Source organism: Tachyglossus aculeatus, chromosome 2, assembly GCF_015852505.1.
Source record: "Tachyglossus aculeatus isolate mTacAcu1 chromosome 2, mTacAcu1.pri, whole genome shotgun sequence".
NCBI lineage: Eukaryota > Metazoa > Chordata > Mammalia > Monotremata > Tachyglossidae > Tachyglossus > Tachyglossus aculeatus.
Window position 1 is genome coordinate 50891661 of NC_052067.1, and position 25191 is coordinate 50916851.

Here is a 25191-nt window from a genome sequence, read left to right on the forward strand (position 1 = left end):
AATTCACAGTTCCCTTCCAATTAGAATCAGTTTTTGGTCTGCAGAGTTTCAAGTCTGATGCTCTTTATTTTCATTACTTGAATTAATATAATAATAATAATAGTATCCGTTAAGCGCTTACTGTGAGCCAGGCACTGTTCTCAGCGCTGGGGTAGATACAAGATAATTGGGTTTGGATACGGTCCCTGTCCCACAGATGGCTCACAATCTTAATCCCCATTTTACAGATGAGGTAACTTAGGCACAGAGAATTAAAGTGACTTGCCCAAGATCACACAGCAGACAAGTGGCAGAGACAGGATTAGAACCCAGGCCCTTCCGGCTCCCAGACCTGTGCTCTATCCAGTAGGCCACACATCATGATCATTAAATTATTTCTCGTACAACCAGGCGGGTAGTGTTAGAGCCTACTTAGTCAATGATAACATGATAAATGGATGTTGATAATTGTATGTAGTCAAAGATTTCAAAATTTTTTGAGATAAAATCCATAAGTCTAAGGATTACAGAAACAGTGACATAATGAAGAAAAAGTCCTAATTTAATTTTCTCAACAACAACAACAAAATCTCATCAGTTTCATTTGGGTGTCAGATAGCAACAACCTAAAGCATCAGCTGCAATATAGATGGCACATCATTCGTCTTAGCATCAATTCTGGAAATCCATGGATAGAAAGAGAAAACATATGTGCTTGGACAAACAAGCAATTAGACCCCATTCGTGGTTTACGCATCTTCATAAAAGATGTACCAAACGTTGTGGAAGATTGCTCAAAGACAAATGACCCTCGAGACTTTAGTTTCAGAAAATGGGAGGATGCAGTTTGTCACTCGGTTTAGCTGATCACTTTCTTTTTGAATGACTAATGGTGATTGCACATGATAGAAAATCCCCGGAAAATAAGTTTGCTTTCATGCGATAAGTTTTCCACACATGTGAGCTAGTTCAAGCAGGATTGATTGATTGATTGTGTAAATGAAAACGGGCTAGCTGATGTACTTAGGTTGTATTTTGATGCTTCTATGTTTTCTGTTTTTCATTCTGTGTGAACACTAACCCTCTGTTGAAGCACAGGAGGAAATGTTTATTGAGCTAAAAGCTTAATTGTGTTGGATAACATATGTGTGATGTAATAGTTGATAGAAGTTAATGTTTTAGAAAGGCGCTTGGCTTGTTCCTCTATTCTGCAAAACAGGGGACATATTGGTAATAAGCTTAAACAGAAATCCTGTGGTTTGAAAATTTTACTTGCTACTTTGTGCTGAACCAAAACTTCCTTCTAGTATTTATATGTACAGTCAATCCAAGCAGCCCTTTTTAGGATCGTGCTGCTCACCCCAAATGGGAAGGGGGCTAGGAAGGGTGTGTTTAAAAATACTTGCACCGAAACCTGGTTCACCTGAGGACTGTGACCAGGGAGCCATGGGCTAGTGGGGCAAGCACCAGCCAAAGTCTCCCAAGCACAAAGGAAATAGCTTTTGCATCGGGGAAGGTTGGAACGCTTGGAACACGATTGTTGAACGAGGAGTGTTCTTGGTGTCCGTAGAGTAGCCAGGTAGGAAACCAACCTCGTGGTACTGAAAGAAACCAAACTTCCCAATGAAAGACAACAGATGAAGTGGTCTTTTTCAGGAGAGATCTTCCCTTTCTTGGAAGGAAGGATCAAAGACCTTTTTACAAACATCGCCTAGCCAATCCCTTGACTTAATCAGTCAACCAGTGGTTTTCATTTAGTTCTTAGTGAGTGCAAAATACTACTCAGTGCTTGAGAAAGTACAAAAGAAGCAAAACACGGTGGCACCTCTCACTTGCCCCATCTGGTCTACATCTTGATGCCGTGTTGGTATTTTATCCTATCCCTGAGTATTCCAAAGGACACATTAGCCTTCTTGATTATGTTTTCAACCTCCTTGGACTAAATTTGATGAGGGAATTCAATTCCGATTGGCTGATGGAGATCCTTGCTTGGGCTGAAGGGATGTGGGTCTTCAAAGTAATTGTCCACTTGTTGCACTTCCCTGATTCTGAGGAACAGTGTTTGTTGTTAATGGTATTTGCTAGGTACTTACTATGTGCCAGTGAATGAATGAATGCCAAGCATTGTACTCAGTGCTTGGGTAGATGCAAGTTAATCAGTCCTGTCCCATGTGAAGCTCACAGTCTAAGCAGGAGGGCAAAATGAACAGTTTCATCATCAGCCATCAGTCTTCTGTTATCAGCTTAAAGGAAGCGAGTGTTTGGTAGAGTGATAGGGAGGGGGAAATAATACGGTAATGCAGACTAGATCCATGGTAACCTGCCCATCACAATGGGAGAATGTACAGGCTCATTCATTCATTCATTCAATCGTGTTTATTGAGCGCTTACTCTGTGTAGAGCACTTGGAAAGTACAATTCAGCAATAGAGAGAGACAGTCCCTGCCCACACTGGGCTTAAAGTCTAGAAGAGGGGAGACAGACTTCAAACCAAGTAAACAGGCATCAATATAAATAAATAGAATTATAGATATGTACATATATACACAAGTGCTGTGGGGTGGGGAGAGGGGGGTAGAGCGAGGGGAGCAAGTCGGGGCGATGCGGAGGGGAGGGGTAGCTGAGGAAAAGGGGGGCTTAGTCTGGGAAGTCCTCTTGGAGGAGGTGTGCCTTCCATAGGGCATTGAAGGGGGAAGTGTGATTGGCAGATTTGAGGAGGGCAGGGCGTCCTAGCCAGTGGTAGGACGTGGGCCAGGGGTCAACGGCAGGACAGGTGAGAACGAGGCACAGTGAGAAGGTTAAGAGGAGGGTGTTGGTGAAGGCTTTTGTGTTGAACATGCAGCCCAGAAGCATTTCCACAGCCTGGCTCTGGTGCTTCCATATACGTGCGTTTCCAGAATGAAGGGGACCATGAGGGCCCCGTTGACATTTGCAGCCATTAACCCTAGGACTAGGAAAAAGGGACCTGGTGATGGGCCAGGGAAAATCATTTTGTGAGAAGTGGATAAACTTGGGGGTGGATCTCTGAGGGGACCATAAATCTGCAGTGCATTTTAATGTGTTCCCCTTTCCTCCCTCCGTGGACCATAAATTCCTTTTGGGCAAGAGTCATGTCTAACCAACTATTTCCAGTTACTCAGTACAGTGCTCTGCAGTCAGTCAATCACATTTATTGAGTGTTTACCATGTGCAGAGCACTACACTAAGTGCTCGGAAGAGTGCAGCCAAATAAAGCTGGTAGACATATTCCCTGTCCACAACGAGCTTTACAGCCTACATGGGGAGACAGACATTAAATAAATGAATTACAGATATGTGTGTAAGCACTGTGGAGTTGAGGGTGGGGTGAATAAAGGGTATTAATTCAAGTAGAAGGGCGATGCAGAAGGGAGTGGGTGAAGAGGAAATGAGGGCAAAGTAGTGGAAGGCCTCTTGAAGGAGATGTGCTTTGAATAAAGCTTTGAAGGTGGGGAGAGTGATCAACTGTTGGATATGAAGAGGGAGGGACATTCCAGGACAGGGGCAGGATGTGGAAGAGGAGTTGGAGACAGAGACACAAGATTGAGGTGCAGTGAGTACGTTGGCATTAGAGGAGTGAAGTGTGTGGTCTAGATTGTAGTAAGAAATCTGAGAAGTAAGGTAGGAGGGAGCAGTGTGATAGAGTGCTTTAAAGCTGATGGTAAGGAGTTTCTGTTTGATATGGCAGTGGAGAAGCACCCATTGGAGGGTCCTGAGGAGTGGGGAAACATGGCCTGAACGTTTCTGCAGAAAAAGGATAAGGGCAGCAGAGTAAAGTAGGGACTCGAGTGGGGAAAGCCAGGAGGCAGGGAGGCCAGCAGGGAGGTCGATGAATTAGTCAAAATAGGATAGGGCTTGGATCAACATGATAGAAGTTTGGGTGGAGAGGAAATGGCAGATTTTAATGATATTGTGAAGGTTGAATGAACAGGATTTGGTGATAGATTGAAACCGTGGGTTGAATGAGAGAGATGAGTCAAAGATAAAACCAAAGTTAAGGGTTTTTGAGACAGGTTGGTGTTGGTGCTATCTTACAGTGATGGGAAGGTCATGGGGAGGACAGAGTTTGAATGGGAAGATGAGGAGTTCTGCTTTGGACACGTTCAGTTTGAGGTGTCACCACGATATTCCAGTAGACAGGTCCTGAAGGCACGAGGAAATGTGAGACTGCAGAGAAGGAGAGGTCAGGGCTGGAGAGGTAGATCTGGGAATCATCTCTGTAGAGATGGTAGTTGAAGCCATGGGAGTGAATGAGTTACCCAAGGGAGAGGGCATAGCTGGGGAATAGAAGGAGACCCAGAACTGAGCCTTGAGGGACTTTCGCAGTTTGGAGGTGGGAGGCAGAGGAGGAGGCCGTGCAAGAACTGAGAAGGAGAGGCCAGAGAGGTAGGAGAAGAACCAGAAGAGGACAGTTTCAGGGAACCAAGGAGGAAAGAATGAGACGAAAGGGAGGAATTGAGGGTAGAATGGAAGAGAAGACAGAGGAGAAACTGAAAATTCCTTTCCTTCTCCTCCTCCTGCTTCTTCCTACTTCTTCCTCACCTTTTTCTTGTACATTCATTCATTCAATCATATTTATTGAGCGCTTACTGTGTGCAGAGCACTGTACTAAGCACTTGGGAAGTACAAGTTGGCAACATATAGAGACGGTCCCTACCCAACAGCGGGCTCGCAGTCTAGAAGATCTCCTTCTCCCTCTTTCTCTTCTTCCTCCACCATACCACCATATCCCCTTGGTTCTCCCCAAGGCCTGGCAGTGAGTGTGAACAGTGGCTGGGGGGTTCAGCTCCCATCTCCAACACTTCAGCCCTCGTGAGGAGAAGCTCCGCACACGTTGGCCTCTTCCCTGCCCCATCATCATCATCATCAATCGTATTTATTGAGCGCTTACTGTGTGCAGAGCACTGTACTAAGCGCTTGGGAAGTACAATTTGGCAACATATAGAGACAGTCCCTACCCAACAGTGGGCTCACAGTCTAAAAGGGGGAGACAGAGAACAAAACCAAACATACTAACAGAATAAAATAAATAGAATAGATATGTACAAGTAAAATAAATAGATAAATAAATAGAGTAATAAATATGTACAAACATATATACATATATACAGGTGCTGTGGGGAAGGCAGCCATGGTCTTGGCGTTCTCGTATTCCATCTCGATCACTGCATCAACCTTTAGTTTTTTATGGTACTTATTAAGTTCTTACGATGTGCCGAACACTGTACTAAGTGTGGGGATAGGTACAAGATAATTAGGTTGTAGTCCCTGTCCCACATGGGGTTCATTGGAGGGAGTAGGATTTAAACCCCATTTTACTGCTGGGAAAACTGAGTAGAGAAGCCGAGTGACTTGCCCAGGTTCACACAGCAGGCACGTGGCTGAGCTGGGATTAGAACCCAGGTCTTTTGAATCCTAGGCTGGTATTCTTTCCACTAAGCCACACTGCTTCTCTCCTCCTTTCTGATCTCCATAACGCCCAACCTCACTCCTCTGCCCTCTGCTGCGCAGATACTTTTTCTAAAACACGCGCGTGCCCCCAATCCCCACTGACTCCAACGTTTGCCCATCCATCTCCGGTTCAAGCAGAAGCCCCTCACCATTGGATTTAAGGCATTCAGTCAGCTCTGTCCTCTTGCTTTTCCTTACACCTGTCCCTTCGCAACCCAGCCCGCACACTTTGGCCCTCCAATACTGATCTCCTCATTGTCCCTCCCCCTACGTATCCTCTAGACCACCACTCTGCCCATCTTCAAAGCCCTTCTAAAATCTTATCTTCTCCAGGAAGTCTTCCCTGATTACGCTCTAATCCCCGCTACCTTATTCATCTCCCATCTGCCTCACCCACTCACTTCGTCCCATCCTTGAAACAGTTTCTCACTCCACTCCTATCTCACACTGCACATTTGTGTGTATCTTTATATTCAGTTATTTACCTTAACTGAAATTTGTTTTACTATTTGTCTACCCTGCTAGACTGTAAGCTCGCTGAGGGCTGTGATCATGTCCATCCACTCCCCCAAACACATAGGAGAGTTCTCTGCACACAGTAAGTGCCCGGCATTTCCCACTGATTGTTTAATTTATTGATTGATTGGTGAGTACTCTGTGGAATCACATCACCACCTCCATTCTTGGGCCAGGAATTGCTAGCCATGGCCTTGGCTACTGACACCACAAAAACAACCTGCCTCTACTGACGGGGAATCAGTGTGACCTAGTGGAAAGACTCCGGGCCTGGGAATCAAAGGACCTGGGTTCTAATTCCAGCTCCACCACTTGCCTGCTGTGTGACCTTGAGCAAGTCACTTGACTTTTCCGTGCTTCAGTTTCCTCAACTGTAAAGTGGGGATTCATTTCCCGTTCTCCTGCCTACTTAGAAGGTGAGCCCCGCGTGGGATATGGACTGTGTCCAACCTGATTAAATCGTATTTACCCAAATGCTTAGGACGGTGTTAGATACTGAAGAGTAGACCCATTCAAACATGCAGTCCCAAGGCTCCAACCCCCATTGGCACGGCCGAGACCCCCGTCCCCATTCCCATCACAGAGTCCTCTTCCCACTTTGGGGCTGCAAATTTTCCAGCCCATGACCAGCTTCCACGTGGGTTGCAGAGATCCCAGCCTCAGTTGTACTGCAAGGACCCAGGCTCACACCTCCAGCTCTAGTCTGCCCTGCCAGGACCCCCTATGCCCACCCTCACCAGCCCTGGGGCACTTGCAAAGTTTCCAGCCCCAGCTGACAGGGGTCAAGAGGTGAAAGGGGCAACTTAAGCTACCCTTCCTGCCCCCAAAACAGTATGTGCAAAGGTAATGGCTTTTCCCCCGTCCCCACCCATGCGCTGTGCATTTCCTGTTCTGATTGCTGTATCAAATGGAAAATCTACCCAGATCTTAGAATGCAAGTTGAATTTGATTCCGGCATCCGATCTCCCTCTTGGCACGGGCTTTCATGTGAAAATAGTTAGCGTGCTGAGCCCGAATTGTGCCCAATTCTGTTGTTCAACTTTATTTCTACCTGGCGTTTGATCTTTTTCTCATTAGTCCTTGAAGATGTACCCAGCAGGAGGATGTATCCGATGCTATAATAAAACTGTTAATGGGCCCATTTGAGGAAATGGAAAACTTATCTCTGTGTCGGTAATGAGGAAAAACCGTATAAGTGGACTCCAATTGTCTGTAATGGTGAGCCTCTCTCTTGGCAGTGTTATCTGCCTTCCTGTTTAATCTTGTCTAGGGTAAATTATTCCTTTTGTATTAGTCTCTTGGAAATGGAACCCCTGAACAGATGTAATTGTAGATTGGCAACTGAAACAATCCATAGGGCCCCTCCCTCCCCCTTGTCCCCTTCTGGGGGAATGGAAGAGCTGTTTAACCCTTGGAGGTTACATAATCTTTTCTGACAACAAAAGAAAAAAATGCAACGCTTTCATGAGAGTTCGAGGTAATTATGTCGGATGCCGCTTTGCGTTTCCGTGAATATTTGTGTCCTGAGCATTTCCAAATGCAACACAATGTCCTTTTTGCTTCTGTTTTAAAAAGAATCAATCAATCATATTTATTAAGCGCTTACTGTGTGCAGAGCACTGTACTAAGTACTGTAGCACAGTACTTAGTACTTTAGTACTGTACTAAAAAGAATGTTTTTATAAGACCAAGTCATATGACAAGGAGCAAAGAATAAGGAAGTCTAGCTATAGCTTGGGTTGGTTGAAATACGTGAATTCTGAGTAACAAAAATTAACACTCGGATTTATAAGCGTAAAGATGTCGGTAGAAATTTTTACCAATTGAGTGCAGGGAATTTCAGGTGTGTTGGTAGGAGAGACTACTTTTGCTTGTTAATATTGCCATTCTCAGGCACCTGCTGAGATAGGTTTGAAGACAGTGGCAGAAGCAATTCAAAATACGATGAATGGCAAAGTGGGATGAAGCCCAGAAGCCTTGGGAAAACTTTGACACTAGGAGGGAAAAATGAAAACGGTGCCAGGCGTTGATGTAGCAAACACAGCGGGGCAGCAAGGGGTCATCTTTACTTGGATGAGGTGAGGAAGGGATTGTCAGTCATGCATTGACTGGTCTTTGGCCACTTATCGATAAAACTTTTGCCATCACTAGTATCATCTCCGAGCCCAAAGAAAGCTGTTTATAGGTGTTCTTTATTAATCATCTTTATTTTTCCCCTATTTAAATTATGTTTCACTATACAGGGATCCCTTGCTCTTGCGCTCCTCATTTGGAACTCACTTGCAGGAACGTTGTTGAATTCTAACTTCAGTATTTCTTAGCCAGCAATCTTGCTTATGATAATAATTGGTTTTGCCCCAATGCAATGTTTACCTTGGCTCAAACAGCTCCCTCCTTTCACACTGTCTGCTTTCTCCCCTTTTAATTTCTGAAGCACGTTTGTTGACTTAAAGAGTAACAGCTCATTTAAATAGCCATTTGTTCTCTGTTTGGCATTAGATAAAATGATCCATCTTTAGTAAGTTAGCCTCAGATCTCTTTTTGCTGAATAGAATGTAAAAGATAACACTGTAAAAATGAAGTATTTCCAAATGTCCACATAAAATGCCTAATCCAAGATATTTTATTATCAGTAGTATGTATTTACATTGCTGTTTAATCATGTCATTTATATTTATTGTGAGTTTCATCCAGAAGACACATTAAGATCAATTTCTAATATCAATGTTTTTTTTTCATCAGTTCTGGATCTTGAGAATAGATGATTATGTTTTACATTATTTTCTTTGGAAAATTACAGTCGACATTGTTTGATTGTTAAGTTCTTAATGTGTATTTAAGGCATTTACTCTGCTCTCCCTGTTTATTTGTGCTCTTTTCAATTTTTAAATGATATTTGTCAAAGGCTTAGCATGTGCCAGACACTGTACTAAGAAGTGGGGCTGATGCATGCTAATCAGGCTGGACACAATCCATGTCTCATGTGAGGCGTGCACAGTCTTCATCCCCATTTTATAGGCTGAGGCACAGAGAAGTGAAGTAACTTGCCCAAGATCACACAGCAGACAAGTGGCTGTCTGCGTGTTTTGTTTTGTCGTCTGTCTCCCCCTTCTAGACAGTGAGCCCGTTGTTGGGTAGGGACCATTTCTATATGTTACCGACTTGTACTTCCCAAGTGCTCTGCACACAGTAAGCGCTCACTAAATACGATTGAATGAATGAATGAAGTGGCTGGGATTAGAACCCAGGTCCTCTGATTCCTAGGCCTGTGTCTTTTCCACCAGGCCATGCTCCTATTCAGCTCAGCAAAGCTGTAACGTTATGAACAACATTTACATGCCGGTATCTCTCTGCATTCGACAGCCACATTGTCTTGAAAATTGCTGATGGTTGTAGGGGGAAACCAGCAAAAATCTCACAAGGAACTGGATCAATCTTCTGTGTTGAGTCAAAACCATACTGGATTGGGTCTTGTTTTATACCGTTGAATCGTCGCAGACCCGTAGCGACGTCATGGACACATCTCTCCCAGAACACCCCACCTTCCACCTGCAATCTTCCCAGTAGCGTACCCGTAGAGTTTTCTTGATAAAAATCCGGTAGTGATTCACCGTTGCCTCCTTCCGTGCAGTAAACTGGAGTCTTCGCCCTCGATTCTCTCCCATGCCACTGCTGCCCAAAATAGATGCGTTTTGACTCGCAGCAGATTTCCTTCCACTCGCTAGCCACTGCCCAAGCTAGAAATGGAATGGGTAGGCCTCTGCTTGACTCTCCCTCCCATAGTCGAGACTGGTTGACTACTGGAAACTCTCCAGGTGCGACCCTGAGAGGGGCTAGATTGAGTTTTATGAATCTGCAACTTGACATTCCTTTGATGCCACACTACTAAAAGTCACCCTGGTCTTTTTCTTTCTGTTTTCTACTTATTCTGTCTTTAAATTGTTGGATAATATATTGCCAAGCAACCGAATATGGTGACAGAATTAACTTCTCGGTGTAGAAAACATTTGGTTGTGGGTTCGGTACATCACCTCATGTTTTTTTCAACTACAGTGTCAGGCCAAAATGTTGCCCAGAGTTAATAAGCGTCGTGGTATCTGCTAAAAACTGACTCTGTGCTGAACTCTGTGCTTAGGGCTGGGGTGGATGCCATGCAGTCAGATTGGACACAATCTCTGCCCTACCTAGCAATGCATAGTCTAAGTAGTAAGGACAATAGTTACAGTTGAGGACACTGAGGCCCAGAGAAGTTGAATGACTTGTCCAAGGTCACACAGCAGGCAAGTGGAGGAGCCAGGATTAGAATCCAGGTTATCCGACTCCTAGGCCTATAGTCTATAGATTAGGCCATGCTGCTTCTCTGCGTTTATCATTTAAATGGATCATCATCAATCGTATTTATTGAGCGCTTACTGTGTGCATAGATGTGTATCTATGAACTGAAACATATGTGTATATGTGTCTTTTAAATCATAAGATTTTGTGGTTGTGTGGCATGTTCATTCCTCATTTATTTCACAATCAAAAGCATTTATAACAGAGTTCCACTCAGCCAATAATATTCAAGTACATATTGGTCAGCAGTGGTTTCAATTTTCTCAAAATCTCCAATAATTTGCTAAATGTGAATTCATATCTTGGTGTGTGTCTGACTTGGCTGACAGGAAAAGAAAAAGGAAAATAAATAACCTGGTAACACCTGAATAAGTCCCCCATGCTCCCCCATGACAGCAGGACTTTCTCAGTAGTGCCCATATTTTGCAATTTAGGCCTGAGTTTCTAGTTAAGGTTTTGAGGCTGAATGTTTTCTCCTCAATAAGCGCTCAATAAATACAATTGATTGATGACCGATTTCTTGTTCACAAACCCTGTTGTTGGTTAAAACACAGTTGAAACCTGCATGGTCAGTGGGACTGCAGGTCAAACCCTTTAAGAGTTTTGAATGTGGTGACCCTAAATTTCAAACTGAGATAACATTCTGCTTAAAATCTCATGCAACATTACAGAATTGGCTATACTTCCTGTGTGCTAATATTATCCTTTTCCATTTCCTTATAAAATGTACCCCTTCTGCCTTAAATACACCTTGGAAATGCAATCTAAATTTGGGTTCCTTTTCTTGAAAACTTTTCTCGGCATCCAACTATTTAATAAGGTAAAATATAGATGGGCAGGGGATGGGAAAAATAGGGGATTTGATCGTTGGAATTTAGTAGATTTATGAATTTGATCAGCATTCACAAATCAGACCAGGACTGAATTTGACCTTGTAGTCTTGCGTCTACCTCAGTGCTTAGTACAATACATGACACAAAGTGCGTACTTAACAAAAACCACAATCAGTATATTATTAATTATGATCAAATACAAAGATAAGTGAAGCCTCTAAATTTTCACCTTACATTTTCAGAGATGACCTCTCAAAACGTTTTGAAGAGATGCAATGGGAATTTAAGATATCCATCAAAATAGTGCGGCACCTTTTTTGTAATGGCATTTGTTAATCACTTATTATGTCCCAGGCACTGTACTAAGCGCTGGGGTAGATACTAGATAATCGGGTTGGACACAGTTCCTATTCCACATATGGCTCAGAGTCTAAATCCCCATTTTACCGATAAGGTAATTGAGGCACAGAGAAGTGAAGTGAATTGCCCAGGGTCACACAGCAGATATGGGGTGAAGTGGGGATTGGAACCCAGGTCCTCCGACTCTCAGGCCCGTGCTGTAGCCATTAGGCAACACTGCTTCTCCAGGACATTTTTCCAAATTGTGTCCTTAGGTGGCTATTCAGAAAACAGGGAGCCTATTCTGTGTTCAGGAAAACGATGTTAAGGAAAATGATGGACTCAGTAAAAGGAAAGCTGCATGGCCTAGTGAGTAGAGCCCAGCCCTGGGAGTCAGAAGGTCATCGATTCTAATCCCCGTTTCTCCACAGGTATGCTGTGTGACCTTGGGCAAATCCCTTTACTTCTCTGGGCCTCAGTTACTTCATCTGTAAAATGGGGTGTGAGACTGTGAGCCCCACGTGCGACAGGGACTCTGTCCAACCCGATTTGCTTGTATCCACTCCAGTGCTTAGTACAGTGCCTGGCACATAGGCAGCGCTTAACAAATACCACAGTAGTTATCATTATTATTATTATTATTATTACTGGAAGAGGGAAGGGAATAGAGCTCTTTCTTAGCAGCCGCAGGGGTGTATACACCCCGCCCACATAAACTCAGGGTGCCACTCAGTGCTGTAATCCAGAAGGGTGCTGTGGTAGATGCGCCTAGAGATTCTGCTGCCCGAGAAGCGACTCTTCTTCTTCTACAACCTGAGAGTTGGTGCGGTAACTGCAGCCTGGAGAAATGTCAGTCAGGACCACGGATCGATTTCTTGAGATGGAGATTCTGGGCCTGGGTCTCCTTCAGACAGAGGCAGTGGGATGGGTTGCAGCTTCTTGAGCTCTAGGTGGGAGAGGTAGCCAAGGAGGTAACTGAGGCCTCAGTGGGTTTAACATTTGACCCTTCCAGTTGGCTGAAGGGGCCACCGCCCTCACCCCAGGACTAGGCCCGAGCCTAGTCACCAAGTAAAACAGCCACCCGTTAGAGTGGGCAAGAGATGGCAGTGCTCTGGGGAGCTGCCCAATCCCTCCAGCAGCCTCTGTTGATCCCCTCAGGGGGAATGTGTCACCTCCTAAAATATAGCTTGAGCAGGGGCTAGAGATGGACTCTATTACCACCGCTATAAATCCTTGTCCAGGTCTAGCAGGGAGGGGGGGGGGTGTTTATTGAGAAAGGCTTTTGAATGTGGCATTTGGCCGTTGAGTCAGAAGCTTTGTCAGCTTTGCAGTGGTCCCCAGGGAGCATGGTAGCCACGGAATTGTGGAGGGACTCCCTGTTGAGCTCCCAGAGAACTTTATGATCCCGGCTTGTACTGGGCAATTATCACCCTGGAAGAGGAACAGAGCCATCCTCTTTCCATTGTTCCCTTGCAAGTATTTTCAAGATTTATTACCGCTTATTGGAATATGGTGAATCTCAACATTTCAAATAGCCTCCCTTTTGTTCTAAGCATTCTCACAAGTCACATAATCATAGGGCCAGAAGGGACAGGAAGAGAGCATTTAGCCTACCCATTACCGGATATATTAAGTTCTTTCTAGTTTTTAGATTTTTTTTTTTTTTTTAGTCTCTTCTAGCAATATGTGATTTGTCTTTCCTGGGATTGTCTTTGTTTTTTAATCCCAGTAGCAGGAGGGGGTTGCCGGCCCCATGGTTTGACACAATTTGGCAGGGAGTGAGATGTGATAACCATACCTTCAGGAGGGGCCCAAAATGTTTGCCTAGAAATGCAAAGAGCATGGGAAAGGAGCGAGGGATTCTGCAACCGGGCTCAGGGCCTGTGGCATATTGCAGCACAGATTGAATGAGGGCCAAATTGTGCCTGAGGGGCAAGACTGAGCTGGGAAGAGGACTAAGGGCAAGGCACTGGAGTCACTTGGCGAGTGAAATAAGTTCCCAGATATTCCTAGGCAGAAGAAAATGACCAGGTAGAGAGGAGTAAGAGGAGAGGAATGAGAGAGACATCCGATTTTAGACCTCCAGACACAGAGGGTAAGATGGGTCAGTTTACCAGAGCAGCTTTTTTATGGTATTCGTTAAATGCTAACTGTGTGCTGGGCACCGCACTAAGCACTGGGGAAGGTACAAGCTAATCTGGTCAGACTCAGTCCATGTCCCACGTGGGGCTCACAGTCTTAACCCCAATTTACAGATGAGTTAACCGAGCAGTGAAATGACTTGCCCCAAATCACACAACAGATGAGTGGTGAAGCCAGAATTAGAACCCAGGTCCTCTGACGCTCAGGCCCATGTTCTTTCCGCTAGGCCACACTGCTTCCCATGCCTTAATAACTTTGAGGCATTAATTTTCTGGACCACAGACCTCAGGTTTTCCGTTGAATTCGGCCCTTGGGGTGCTTTGGGAAGAACCAACTAAGGTAGATGTCGTCTTGGTTTCCTTTGAATTAATAAAAACTAGTTAACAGTCCAAATGTGGGCGGAAACCACGATGGAAGTCACTCCAAGGTGCAGTCTGGATCCTAAGGAAGTGAATAGAAGTAACTAATAGGAGGAAAATCAGCATATCAGCATTGGGAAAACTGATTCTTAATAAGTTTGAGCCAAAAGTAGGTAGGTTGCTTTCAGTTTTAGAATTTATTGTAGTTTGAAATATTTTTATATGTCTCCCCTTGTTACAATGTAAGCTCTCTGTGGGGCCTTGACTGCATCATTGCTCAGGATTTAGCACTTTCTTGAGTGCTTAGTACAGTGCATCGTACCCCAGAGGGGCTCAATAAATATTTTCCTGAGCTGTTACTACTAAGCTAAACAAAAGCATGAGGAGATTTTCACCATTCATCACTTCTCCATACTTAACACTTTCTCGAGGGCTTAGTACAGTGTATCGAACCCTGGGGGTGCTCAATAAATACTCTTACTGAACTGTTACTGGTAAGATGAATGAAAGGATGAGGAGCTTGTCCCTGTTTGCAGCATCATCGAAAGCCACTCTGATGATCCTAAAGAAGTGGTTTTCCACTGATGATGATGATGATGATGAATTAATCCATAGTGTTTAGAGGAGCAGCATGGCTTAGTGGAAAGAGCATGGGCTTGGGAGTTAGAGGTTGTGGGTTCTAATCCTGGCTTCGCCACTTGTCAGCTGTGAGACCTTGGACAAGTCACTTAACTTCTCTGTGCCTCAGTTACCTCATCTGTAAAATGGGGATTAAGACTGTGAGCCCCACTTGGGACAACCGGATGACCTTGTATCTACCCCAGCGCTTAGAACAGTGCTTGGCACATAGTAAGCACTTAACAAATACCAACATTATTATTATTATTAAGAGCTGACTGGGTGCAGAGTACCACACTGACCATTGGGTAGAGAATGCACTTAGGCTGCTATTTTTAAGCCTGCATGTTTGGTGACAATGGAAGCCACATTTTGGAAACCCAAGTGCTAATCTTATCATCAGTCAATGGTATTTTTTGAGCGCTTACTATGTATAGACCACTGAATTTAAGCGCTTGGGAAAGTACAGTATAACAGGTTGGCAGACACGTTCCCGGCTCAGCTAAAGCCAGTGATGGCTACCCAAGGAACAAAATCTTGGCTGTGGAACAGGTTGTCCCAATCCATGCACAATATCTTACGGACGAGGCTCTTTATGAGTTGGCCGAACTAATCTCTCCTAGGGGTACCGGCCCTCCCTCCCAATCACAGATGTTGGCTTCAGGAAATGGACACTGATTCTGCTTAATTGTTCTGAGCTCGGAAGGTTCCCGCCAGCGCTTTGACCCTCATCTCGTTATCCTTCAGGACCGTAGGCAGTTACTTTCCTGTAAACCAATACAGGTGTTCTCCTTGGGGGACGCAGCCTTGGGAAGGAGGGAAACATGTCTCATCAAAGATGTCATTTTGAAGGCAAACATAGTTTCTTTCCTGCAATGCAGTTTATACGCCAGTCTCACGGGACCCGCCGGAGACTTTCTAGCAGGAAATGTCAACTTCCTCATCCTGCACTTAACTTCCACTCGTCGTTTTGAGGAACAGGCGAGGGGAGAGGCGCTACGATGGGCTAAGCTCCGGTCTCCCTTAGGCTTAATGAGGGGTTTTTGCCGATCCGATGCTCCGCGGCAGCTCGGGGACTCCAGAAAATCTGCGTTATATGAGGTGAATTTAAGAAGACAAGGTGCCCCAGTTGCAGCCAAGAGGTGGGGCTTTGGCAGGGATCCAGAGCAACCTCACTGCTGAACTGACCCTCTGCCTGGCTCGAGGGACTGGGAATATGCTACCCTGGATTGCAGATAGGAAGGGGTGAGCCTGTTAGCCTCTCCTCCTCCTCTTTCCCCCCATGTAAGGACATCGTCCCCTTGGGAAGATATTGGTGTTACTTTTCTTGAAGAAGAAATCCCCAGCTCAGATCCATATGGGAGATGGGAATGAGGTGGGATTGTTCAAAGTTCCTCGTCGAGGGATGGGGGAGATAGCCCAAAATCGGGAAATGTGTGCTGTGCTATGTCATCTGCGGTGAAGATTTCTGCCCACGCAAACGCCCAGAGAGGCTCATGGGGTGGGCAGCCTCGGTGGGAATCTTGAAAGTATCTGGCTACAAGGGCAACAAAGATCATGTCAGCTCCTGAGGTGGCTGCCTTAGCCACCACCTTCTGCTCACGGGGGCCGTGGCACAGCATCGGCTCTGTGTCCTGGCCACTTTGACCGTGAATGAGATTTGTGCGTAAAATTCTTTCACACACTGTCCGACGTGCTACACCCCGGCCAGGCTGCTCGTTTGTTGCAGCTTCGGCCTTAACAGAAGCATGGCTGTCAGGGGGGATAGGGGACAGTCAGTCCTTTTGAACAGGTTCTTGGTCCCAAAGCCTCTGTGACTGGACTGAGGCTTGTTTGTCATTTATGGTGGGAGGTCCTCTCATCACATTAGATCCAGATAGGGACAATTTGGGGTAGCCTTGGAGGCGGTGGCTGTCGGAGATAAGGAGAGCACTTTGGGACCCCAGGCCGAGTATCTCTTCCTCAAGCCAGTTATGGATTCCTTGGGGTCATCTTGCCATGGCTCAGACTCTGGGTGCAGTTTGAACCAAGCTGTGGGGAATAGAACTCCACCTGGATCGAATGATTGAGTTTCTCATCTGCCAAGTCAGAAGGCTGGATTTGTTAGGCCTCAGGCCTTTCCAGCTCTGGGATTTTAGGAGCCTATAATCACGGACCACCTACCATTTTCATTATGTCTGCCAAACAGAGACAGTACAGTAGGTGGGCACACCTAAATACCCAAACCATAAGCAATGCCACCAGTAGCTCATGTTCTCGATCCATCCAGCCCAGGATTCTGTCTCAGAGGCAGAGGCACCAAGCAGCAGGGTGTTTGAAGAATCATAAGGTGGCTGCCCTCCTGGAAATCCATCTTCGTGGATGGCGAGTCGGCCACCCAACACCCTAGCTTTTCCCTCTAGTGCCCTGTGATTGATATCTTGTCCGTAAATTTATTTGTTCCCATGGAGTAACAAGGAATTCCTCCCTCCTGGAAGCCTCTGAGAGTTCTGAGCAAAGTCCTTCACACTGCGGATGCGGTGAAGGCCTGAACACAACTCTCGAATGCATGTGGTATAGCATAAAATCAGCCACAGATTCCTCTTGTTTCGCTAAAGAGTACTCCCTTCCAAAGGGACTCTGACAAAGGAGGAGAAGCCTACTGGCTTATTACTTGTTATGAACTCCCAAGGATATGAAGAGTTAAATGGTGAACCGTATTTTTAACTTCTTTCTCAATCTGTGGTTCTGCGATTCCTCAGTTCGGCTCCGTCTCCACGTAGCTCCTTGTCTAGCCACTGGCTCTCCAAGGGAAAGCTCAGCTGTGCAGTCATTTTCCCAGTTTAGGCATTTTATTAAAAAATAGAGTTTATGTTAGCGTTGTAATGGCTCAAATGCGAGTCAACTCCATATACTAACAACTTAAAAAAAGAATGGAAAGAAAAGCTAATTTCTTATTTCTGGTTGCCAGTTGGCACATTGTCCCAGAATCGTGCATTGCCTTTGACGAGCTTACTTATTCGGTTTGTGTTTTGTTTGCATTTCTGAGATGGGAAGCTTTTCATTATCCCACTGTAGGTTTTTTTTAAAAGGGCACTCTCGCCTTGGATGTCGAAGGAGAATGATGATTGTGATTCTGGGCCGCCCTGGTTTTTGAGCAAGAGATATGATATTTTTGAGTAAGAGCTGGGGTGTGAAATTCCCTGAAGGGAGATGGGAACTGTAGAGTTCTCTCGAGCTCAAAACCTCACTATTGAAATGGCAGTTTCATTTTCTTTTTGGCATTAGTGGCAGTAACAATAATGACGGTATTCGTTAAGCACTTACCATGTGCCAGGCACTGTACTAAGTGCTGGGATGGATACAAGCAAATTGGGTTGGAAACAGTCCCTGTCCCACGTGGGGCTCACAGTCTCAATCTCCAGTTTAAAGATGAGGTAACTGAGGCACAGAGAAGAGAAGTGACATACCGGAGGCCATACAGCAGACAAGTGATGGAATCGGGATTAGAACAGGTCCGGGCTCAATCCAGTAGGCCCTGCTGCTGGTGGCAGTGGTGGTTGTTAGTAGTAGTAACAGCAGTAGTATTACATGCCTATTGAATACATACAGTGTTCTTTGTAAGCATTTGGAAAGTTCAGGAGAACCCCAGGACATGTTCCGTGCCCTTACATGCTAAGAAAGAAGGAAGGTATAGAAATATTTACAAACCGTGGAATCAGTGCCCATAAATTCTGTCTGTTCAGTTGAGAATGTGCATTAGTCCAGCGCTCTGCACACAGTAAGCGCTCAATAAATACGATTGAATGACTATCCCCAAACATTGTGAATAAACAGAAGCAAATAAATACCCAAGTGTGAGAGACAGCCGAAGAGCTCAGATTCAGGATATTGCTAGTTGGATTTTAGGAGGGCTTTGGGGGTCTGTCAAATTTAAAGGAGAAGGGAGTTTCACACCCTGGGGACCACCTGAGCAAGGTATCGGAGGCAGGCAAGTTCAAAGTGGGGTTCAGTTAGGAGGAGCGCTTGGGAAGAGCAAAGAGGGCAAGCAGGGGAATAACTAGTGAAGAAAGCCAATAGGTAAGGTGGAGGGACTGGTGGAGAGCCCCGAAGCCAACGGCAAGGAGTCTCGGCCTAATGTGGAGGGAAATGGACAACCACAGGAGGAGAGGAAAAACTGGGTCCTGAGTGATTCGGGAAGGCGATCTGAGCAACAGTGTGGTGTATCGACTGAAGCCTCAAGAGAAGGAGGAATGGAGACCAGCCAGGAGGCTGATGATACAGTAGTCCAATAAGCGCTTGAACCGGGGTAGCAATTGAATGGACGGAGAGGAAGGAGCAAAAGTTTTTGAGGAGGAATGGTCAGGTTTTTGCAGTAAATTGTATATGAGAGCAGAATGACAGTGAGGAATCGAGATAATGTCTAGATTGTCAGCTTCAGTCCCGGGGAACATGGTAATGTTGTCAACGGAGACATGGAAGTGGGAGGAGGGAAGAGTTTCGAAGAAGAATGGAAAGTTCGTCACATCACAGTGTGGGTATTTCCTCAAGGCAAGAGCCGGTGATGTGGGATTGAATAGTGAATGAGAGCTGGAGAAATAGTTTTGAATCATCTTATGTAGAGAATGATAGCATGTGAATGGATGTATTTTCCCAACAGGGAGAAGAGACAGGGATCCAGCATGGGGCCATCTGGAAGGGACAACTCCCATTCATATCCTGAAACACCATCCAGATTTTTCCAATTCAGTGAAATAATAATGATACTCAGCACTTTCTATATGTCAAGCACTGCAATAAGCACTGAGGTAGATAGAAGATAGTAAGTTTTAACACAGGTTCGGTCCCTCATGGGGCTCACAGTCTAAGAGGGAAGGAGAACAGATATCCCCATTATATAGATAAGGCAGCTGAGGCAAAGTTAAGTGCTTTGCCCAAGGTCACCCAGGAGGCAAATGGCAGACCTGGGATTAGAGCCAAAGACTTTTAACTTCCAGGACCCATGTTCTTTCCACTAGGCCACACTGCTGTTCAATTCTCAGTTTTGTCCATGGATCTTTTTTGGGAAAATTTTCTCATATTGACTGGAAACAGCATGGCTCAGTGGAAAGAGCCCGGGCTTTGGAGTCAGGCATCATGGGTTCGAATCCCGGCTCTGCCAATTGCCATCTATGTGACTTTGGGCAACTTCTCTGTGCCTCAGTTCCCTCATCTGTAAAATGGGGATTAAGATTGTGAGCCCCCCGTGGGACAACCTGATCTCCTTGTAACCTCCCCAGCGCTTAGAACAGTGCTTTGTATGTAGTAAACGCTTAATAAATGCCATCATTATTATTCTTCTAGACTGTGAGCCCACTGTTGGGTGGGGACCGTCTCTATATGTTGCCAACTTGTACTTCCCAAGCGCTTAGTACAGTGCTCTGCACACAGTAAGCGCTCAATAAATACGATTGAATGAATGGAAAAGAGTGTTTGCCGCGGAGCAGATGGTTTATTTCATGGAAGGAAATTTGCAGGGGCTCAGAGTCCAATCCAAAGAGAACCACTCGTATGCTTTCTGATTTGGGGAGTTTTGGAATTCCTCCCAAAGTTTTCTTGGATCACTGATAGGGTGATGTTAAGTGCATTATCCTGATATCAATTTATGAAGTTTATTTTAGCATTAGCTCAAGAATCTCTATGTTAATTCCTATGGGACAGCTGGTTAATTAATTGTTTAAAGAGCAACAGAGTTTAGTGGAAATAGCATTCATCCACTCATTCAATAGTATTTATTGAGTGCTTACTGTGTGCAGAGCACTGTACTAAAGTGCACAGGCCTGGGTGTCAGAGGATCTGGGTTCTAATCCCAGTTCCCCCACTTGTCAGTCATTCAGTTGGTCAGTTATATTTATTGAGCACGTACTGTGTGTGGAGCACTGTACTAAGCACTTGGGAGACTACAGTACAACAATAAACAGACACTTGCCCTGCCCACAATAAACTACAGTCTAGAGGGGGAGACAGACATTAAGATAAATAAATCAGTTGTCTGCTGTTTGACCTTAATTCTCTGTCCCTGTTTCCTCATCTGTAAAATGGGGATTAAATCATCTTCCTTTCTATTTAGCCTGTGAGCCCCATGTGGGACAGGGGCTGTGTCCAGCCTGATTATCTTGTAGGTACCCCAGTATGTGTCAAGCGTGTGGCACAATGCTGGGGGGGGGGGGGGGGATACAGGGTGATCAGGTTGTCCCACGTGGGGCTCACAGTCTTCATCCCCAATTTACAGATGAGGTGACTGAGGCACAGAGAAGTGAGGTGACTTACCCAAGGTCACACAGCAGCAGACCTGTGGCGGAGCTGGGATTGGAACCCATGACCTCTGACTCCCAAGCCCGGGCTCTTTCCACCGAGCCATGCTGCTTCAGTGCCACGTGGGGCAACCTGATTATCTTGTATCGACCTCAGCACTTAGAAAAGTGCTTGGCACATAGTAAGCGCTTTACAAATATCATAATAATAATCATTATTCACCCTTCCCTCAGCCCCGCAGCACTCATGTACATAGAGAAGCAGCATGGCTTAATGGCTAGAGCACAGGCCCGGGAGTCAGAAGCTCATCATCATCATCATCAATTGTATTTATTGAGCGCTTTCTGTGTGCAGAGCACTGTACTAAGCGCTTGGGAAGTACAAGTTGGCAACATATAGAGACAGTCCCTACCCAATAGTGGGCTCACAGTCTAAAAGGTCGTGGGTTCTAATCCCAGCTCCGCCACTCATCTGCTGTGTGACCTTAGGCAAGTCATTTTACTTCTCTGTGCCTCAGTTACTTCGTCTGTAAAATGGGGATTGAGACAGTGAGCCCCACATGGGACAGGGACTGTGTCCGACCCAATTTGCTTGTATCCACCCTAGCAGTTAGTACATTGCCTGGCACTTAGTAACCACTTAACAAATGCCATTATTATTATTATAATATCCATAATTTATTTATTTCTATTAATGTCTGTCTCTCCCTCTAGACTGTAAGCTTGTTGTGGGTAGGAAACGCATACAGCATCTGTGTTATATTGTCCGGTCCCAGGCACTTAGTACGGTGTTCTGCACACAGTGAGCACTCAATAAATACGGTTGATTGATTGATTGATTGATTGACCCAGTGGTGAAAGAAGTGGGATCCAGGGGCAGCTAGAAGTCTTATGTGGAGGAGAAAAGAGCTGGAGAGGAACAAGTGAGGAAAGCAGTTATGTAAGGAGCCCACTGTTGGGTAGGGACTGTCTCTATATGTTGCCAACTTGTACTTCCCAAGCGCTTGGTACAGTGCTCTGCACACAGTAAGTGCTCAATAAATACGATTGATTGATTGATTGATTGATAAGCAGGGTAGTACTAGTAGAGAGGCAGCATGGCTCAGTGGAAACAGCCCGGGCTTGAGAGTCAGAGGTCATAGGTTCTAATCCCAGCTCCGCCACTTATCGGCTGTGTGACTTTGGGCAAGTCACTTCACTTCTCTGTGCCTCAGTTCCCTCATCTGTAAAATGGGGACTAAAGTTGTGAGCCCCACGTGGGACAACCTGATCACCTTGTATCCCCCCTCAGTGCTTAGAACAGTGCTTTGCACATAGTAAGCGCTTCACAACTGTGATCATCATTATTATTGTTGTCAGCTGTGTGACCTTGGACAAGCCACTTAACTTCTCTGTACCTCAGTTACCTCATCTGTAAGACGGTGAGCCCCATGTGGGACAACCTGATCACCTTGTATCCTCCCCAGCGCTTAGAACAGTGCTTGGTACATAGTAAGCGCTTAACAAATACCCTCATTATTATTATTATCCCCCATTGGCGACCCCAAACTTTGCAAACAGCTTTTAGACTGTGAGCCCACTGTTGGGTAGAGCTCACCTCCTCCAGGAGGCCTTTCCAGACTGAGCCCCTTCCTTCATCTCCCCCTCGTCCCCCTCTCTATCTCCCCCATCTTTCCTCCTTCCCTTCCCGACAGCACCTGTATATATGTATATATGTTTGTACATATTTATTGCTCTATTTATTTATTTATTTATCTTGTACATATCTATTCTATTTATTTTATTTTGGTAGTATGTTTGGTTTTGTTCTCTGTCTCCCCCTTCTCGACTGTGAGCCCGCTGTTGGGTAGGGACTGTCTCTGTGTGTTGCCGACTTGTACTTCCCAAGCGCTTAGTACAGCGCTCTGTACACAGTAAGCGCTCAATAAATGTGATTGATTGATTGATTGACTGTCTCTATATGTTGCCAACTTGTACTTCCCAAGCGCTTAGTACAGGGCTCTGCACACAGTAAGTGCTCAATAAATACGATTGATTGATTGATTGACTATATGTTGCCAACTTGTGCTTCCCAAGCGCTTAGTACAGTGCTCTGCACACAGTAAGCGCTCAATAAATACGATTGATTGATTGATTGATTGCTCAGTGACTTTGTTGGCTGCCCTCAGTATAACTGTGCTGGCGTCTTGGGGGAGTACTCACCCGGGCCGGGAATAGTCTGGAGTCCTCACCCGACATTTTCTCCCCACTCCCTTCAGGATTCCCGAGCCTGGGGAGGGAGAAGATAGAGCTGGGGAGGAATGACCTTCCGTTAGCATTTGGCAAGGAGGATGGGAACACAGTGGGTATTGGAATCCACTCCCCACCCCCAATGGCCCCTGCCCTGCAGGGGGGTCTTCTGGGGAGACTGCTCCTTGACAGAAGCAGAGCCATATTGGTGAGAGAGAGGAGCGGAGCGATTCACGGGGCTGGGGGACGGTGGTGGTGGAACAATTCAGTCACCCACGGCGACCCGCGGATCATACATTTGAGCTTTGACCCGTCTTCACAGGAGGGCTGTGAGGACGGATGAGAACATGAAACCCCCTAACCTCTTCGGAGGAAGCTTCGCATATAATGATGATGTTGGTGTTCTGACCGTTCTTTAGAAGACACAGCCTCTTGTCAGGGTGGCCGCTTCATTCATTTACTGACCTTTCTCCACAGAACTCGGTGGAATGTGCCGATATTTCAAAACGCGGATTTTATGGGGTTTCTGAAGGTTGAATTGTTTCCTCAGTTAAACGTACTCTGAAACTAGGGTTGTGTGTTCAGGGCGTTCTGGGTGTTTTCCTGCAGAACCTCTCCTAGCCCACAGAAGTTTGAGGGCTCCGCTTTCTCCCCCGATGACAAGTAGCAACTCCTGACAAAATGAAAGAACTCTCCCTCGGGAGTCTGGGTGTGTGGCCAGCGTGTCTCCTCTGGCACTCCCATTCCAGCGGTGAAATTCCAGCGCTGGCGTTTGGGCCGCGGGGCTCTTTTGCCAAGCTTTGGAGTTAGGTCATGAAGGGTCTTTTCACAGTGGGAACCATTTTCTCTCAATTAAACCGAGGAAAACAAGGGCTGGCCTAGTGCCCCGTGGTTATTGCTGTACGAGCAGGAGGCTCCGACTGAATCATCGCCACGCTCCCTCCCTTGGCCGGCGGTACTGGAAAGTCCGAGGGGGGCTCAGCTCATCGTGGAGACACCTCGCCCAGCAGAACCCCCTTTCTCTTCCCCCTCGACCGCTGGTAACCAAGGAGATGCAAAGATGTCTTTGAAGAGGAGTAGGGGGAAGGTGAATGTCTCCATCCTCTGTGATTCTTGAGGGTTTGGGGACTCCCTGTACTGTAACATCTTAAAAAAGGATTCCTACCCAGCCTGATCCCCTTCTAAACATTTCCGCCCCTCCCCAACTGCCTTCATTTGAGAACCTAAAACAAACCCCAAAGGAGCTTTGAATCCAGAACCTTCCGAGGTTCCATATGTCTGTTTACGACTACAAGTAGCCCTACAAATACATTCGGTTTGAAGTGGTTAACAAGCCTACCTCGGCGTGTTGGAGTGTTCCTTTTATTTTCTCTTCTGAGACATTTTCCTAGATCCCATTATGCAGTTGGAGTGCATTATAATGTTAAAAAGTCCCATTTGTTCTGCATTCCACTAAAATTGCATTTTTCTCATGCGTTGACCTATACAGCTTGTGTAAAACCCCTAATTTAAGCCCACACCATGTAATGTCTTAAATAAGTAACCTTTTGCCCTGGCTTTCTTAATTACTCTCCATTATACTGAGAGTGTTTAAAGGGAATGGTGACAGTGGGTTAAAAATTTGCTAGTTAAGTAAAATACTTGTCATTTTAAAGAAAAAAAGTATCGTTGGAAGTGTAAAATTGCCCATCAAAAATCAGACAGAATTCCACAGCTTTTACGAAGGAGAAAAAATGTGATTTTAAAATGTCACAGTTTCTTTTTTAAAGTTTGATAATTTACTATTTGCTGTCAGAAAGTGAAATGAGAGGAAAATATGCACACAGACCACCATTTTACACGGTGGTGTTTTCAAAATACTTTCCCAGTTTCCCAATAAAACCAAGTGTAGTTTTATTGTTTTGGGATTGTGAAGCGAGCTCTTAGGGAGAAGATTTGTCTTTTAAAAACAACAGGAAAATCCTGCTGTTTAATTGGTATTGTTTGGAAGTTTAAGGTAATAGCGTTTTTCATGGCTGCATTTTTAGCTTTCACATGTGCAACTTGGGGCCCAACTATTTTAATAATTCCTCTGGATTTTACCCACTTTTCTTATTTGAT

The 25191-nt window shown here is 45.4% G+C and overlaps 1 protein-coding gene and 1 non-coding gene across 3 annotated transcripts in view; one reads left to right on the plus strand and one right to left on the minus strand.

Moving 5' to 3' along the window:
• BBS9 (Bardet-Biedl syndrome 9) overlaps window positions 1-25191 on the plus strand; it is a 478097-nt gene that overhangs the window by 236554 nt on the left and 216352 nt on the right. The window lies entirely within an intron of this gene.
• On the minus strand, window positions 9660-9797 carry LOC119925094. The gene has a single exon (XR_005449763.1). It is a non-coding gene; the product is annotated as a small nucleolar RNA SNORA7 (small nucleolar RNA).